Source organism: Mandrillus leucophaeus, unplaced genomic scaffold (genome assembly GCF_000951045.1).
Source record: "Mandrillus leucophaeus isolate KB7577 unplaced genomic scaffold, Mleu.le_1.0 Scaffold656, whole genome shotgun sequence".
In the NCBI taxonomy this organism is placed as follows: domain Eukaryota; kingdom Metazoa; phylum Chordata; class Mammalia; order Primates; family Cercopithecidae; genus Mandrillus; species Mandrillus leucophaeus.
In genome coordinates this window covers 1389259-1392882 of record NW_012107097.1, presented here as the reverse complement: position 1 = coordinate 1392882, position 3624 = coordinate 1389259, and the positions used below count along the sequence as shown (strand labels likewise).

General features: G+C 48.9%; 1 protein-coding gene across 3 annotated transcripts in view; it reads left to right on the top strand.

Annotated features, from left to right (window-relative positions):
• PKNOX2 (PBX/knotted 1 homeobox 2) overlaps positions 1-3624 on the top strand; it is a 112429-nt gene that overhangs the window by 8301 nt on the left and 100504 nt on the right. For all 3 annotated transcript variants that reach the window (XM_012001291.1, XM_012001290.1, XM_012001292.1), the window contains one exon: positions 2892-2999. The gene's annotated coding sequence lies outside the window, so the exon portion shown is untranslated. Of the gene's footprint in view, positions 1-2891; positions 3000-3624 lie in introns of those variants that run through there.

Sequence of the window (3624 nt, the reverse complement as noted above, 5' to 3'; positions counted from 1 at the left end):
TTTTGAATAGAGAATCTCATTTAATCCTCTTATCAGATAGGGTTTTTTGTTGTTTTTTGTTTGTTTGTTTGTTTATCTTGACTCACTGCAAGCTCTGCTTCCTGGGTTCATGCCATTCTCCTGCCTCAGCCTCCCGAGTAGCTGAGATTACAGGCACCTGCCACCACACCAGCTAATTTTTTGTACTTTTAGTGGAGACGGGGTTTCGCCGTGGTAGCCAGGATGGTCTCGATCTCCTGACCTCGTGATCTACCCTCCTTGGCCTCCCAAAGTGCTGGGATTACAGGCGTGAGCCACCGCGCCCGGCCAGATAGGGTTTTTTTTAATCCCCTTAAGTAACTTCATGATCTCACAGATGTAAGTATCAATATAGGCAAGGATTTAGAAATGCAGTTATCCAAAACAACCCTTTCCTCTTTCCAGTATGCCATGATAAGGGCTGGATGTGCTATGGTGAGATTGGGCCCCAACTCCAAAGGACCTTGCCCAGGATTTTGTAAATTTCCCTGATGTCTTAGGGCCACCATGACCTTACATCAGTCTCCATTTCGGTGGCAGAAATCATTGCTAAATTCCTCACAAAGCTAGTTTCCCTGGAGAGAGGGAACAAGGGAGAGTTAACCACAAAGATGAATGTCCCTTTGCCCAGCTCCCCAGGCAGCTAGTCTATTCAGAGGACCACATGTCTGAGGACAGACTGGCAGCAATGCTTGTGCTTCTTCCTGTCTGGGGAGCTCTGTGTTCTAGGTCAACGAGGGGTGCGCGGCATGGGAGAGCTGTGGCTCCTCGCCGTGGAAGCCGAGGGGAGGGTATCTAAGTGGGTCAAGACTTTGCTGAGTGTGGGTTGAGCGACATCCGTTTCGGGGGCAAATTGAGCCTTTTCAACAACATTTGGAGTCTATGTGCAGAGTGATGTCACAAGGAGTTCACTGTAGACAGCAGCTGTGGACAGGGCTTGAAGAAGATGGGAAGAAGGTACAAAAAGGGACAAGGGTTCTACACCTGGTGAATCCGTATGAAGTTTGTTGATGCCCAAGTTCAGTGGCTTTCTCTGGGACTGAGAATAGAACTGAGGTTCTTCCTGCTGAACCCTCCTGTAGAGTCCTGTTTCTCTGCAGGCTGAGGCTGCGGATGCTGGAGTCCAAAGAAGACAGTCTGAGCCTGGGAGAATGGAGAATGGAGGTGTTCTTGCCATCACCTGCAGGGTAGAATATGGGTAACAGGGTTGATGGACTGCTAATCCTGCTGTGAATTATGTCTTCCTGTGGAATGGAAGGCTTCCACAGATGGGGTAGAGGCAATCTCAAATATCACCCCTGACCTTCGCCCTCTCACTCCCCACACACACACACACACACACACTCACTCCCGACACACACACACACACACACACACACTAACCACTGAAGTGTCTTGCCAAATGAGTGACAGTATGGTCTGTTCTAGGGACTAAATACAGTTGACACTATTGCTTGGATGGGTGCAACTGGCAAGGACAATTTTTGCAGCTAATGCTGGAAGTGTGGCAATCAGAGAAGCTGCCAGCTGTCTCACTTAAATTCTTAGCTCTCTCGCTCTCTTTTTTTAAAATCGTTTTGCTTACATAATCCACCCCCTTTTTATTTTCTAATTCTCTCCTTGCAAAGCTGGCACCAGAGGGGAAGGGCTGGGGTGGAGGGGGTAGCAATTACACATCGGTTTGGGGAGCATTTACATTTTGCAATTACAATTTAAAAATAAGTCTCGTTAATGATCTCCACGTGTAAACGACAAACCCTAACTGACATATATACTCTCCTGGGCCTGCCTGCCTCTCCCAGAGTCAGGGCTCAGTGGCAGCAGAGGTGCCTAGGGAGACATAGGAGGAGGTTGGGGGCAGGTGTCTGAGGGGTGGCAAGAGCAGGTCATATGGCTTTGAGGTTGGTACAGGACCTGTCTCTTATACACATCTAGATGTGTATAAGAGACAGGTGTTAACTAGGAAGGAACTGTTAATGTTAAAGATGCATTTACCTCTGGTATAGGGCTGGCCTTCCTGGCCAGCGGTTCTCCCGATGCTGCTCTGAAAGTGCAGCCAGGCCTCAGAGCAGCCCCCTCCCCCGACCCCGCCATCCTGACTCCAAGCACAGCCTCACTGAAGTCCAATTAGCAACTCATCCACAAGGAGACATTGATGGGACTGTTTGAGAAGTGTCCGGTCAGACCTTATGGAAGTGCTGACCACCCAGCCTCCATTCACCATCACCGTGGTCCATTTCAAATATTGACAAACAAAATTAATTCGCTTTAATCAAAAAATAAAAATAAGTTGTGCAGCCAAAGCCACCTTGAGGTCACAGGTTGTCCTTTAGTGCTAAGTGCTGCTTTGGGTCCATTCCCCTCCGACTCTTCCTCCCTGCTGCCCTGGGCACCTCCCCACTCACCCTTACCCCCAGTGTCTCTCCGGATCCCAGCCGAAGCCCGCTATCATTTGGATCCGCACGCCTGACAGCTCGACCACTGTGCCCCCTTCCTCTGAGTTTCACCACAGCCTTAATACAAGATGTCAGCTGTGGTCTTCCCAGCACCACAGAAATCACTCACAGGCACCTGCCCGCACTTGGGGGAGAGGGCTGCAGGCACTCCTGCTGTCAGGAAGCCAGACGGGCAACAATAGGGCGTGTTCAACAGTGACCAGGGCTTGGCTACAGTGACTCCGTGGGCCTCAGTGACCACATTGAGAGAGAGTTGAATGGCAAATACAGGAGAAACGGCTGCAAGGGAAGTTACAGAATAGAGGACATCCTGGAGAGGCCTGGAAAGGGGAGAGCAGAGCCCGGGAGCCCCTCTTCTCTGACCACCCCTGCAATTCTTGCCTTCCCTGCTGAGAGCTGCTCTACGCTTTTTTGCAGGTGCTTTGGCTCTAGCAGACAGGAAGAAAATCTGGCCCAGCTGGAAGTAGAAAGAGGGGAGTGACTCTCCTGAGGACCATCTCAGAGACCCCTGGGATCACCTGAACAGTAAGAAATGCTCTTCTGTCCTTTAACATATAGTTACATGTTATCTTTATGTAACAAGGAAAGGTCATCTTTCCTTCTGAAGGCCTCTAGAACCAGCTCCGAACACGAGCTGACACTTAACATGAACAACCTTGAAAGCCAGTCATGGTATGATTATTCCCAGGTCTTTATGTCACCTCCTTAGCTCCTTGAGGAGGAGGGCTGGGTCTTATTCCTGTCTCTTTTCATCTACGTATTCTGTGAACAATAAATGGCTGTTGATACCGATAGGTGGGGCCTTGCTTAGTGTCATGATGATGATCACATTTGTACCACCCTCCGGAGCAAACATTATCACCCATGAATGACCTGGTGGCGGGGAAGGGGGGGTCCTTAAAAATGCAGTTCCAGGACCCTAAAGCCAGAGCTTCTGATGCTTTAAGTCAGGATTAGGACTCAGGAACCTGCACCCCAAGTGTTTTTGAATGGAAACTGCATTCCAGGTGTTTCTGATGAACTCAGAGAAACAGTTCTTTTGAATGTTTAAAGCATTTTGAATAGAGAATCTCATTTAATCCTCTTATCAGATAGGGTTTTTTGTTGTTTTTTGTTTGTTTGTTTGTTTATCTTGACTCACTGCAAGCTC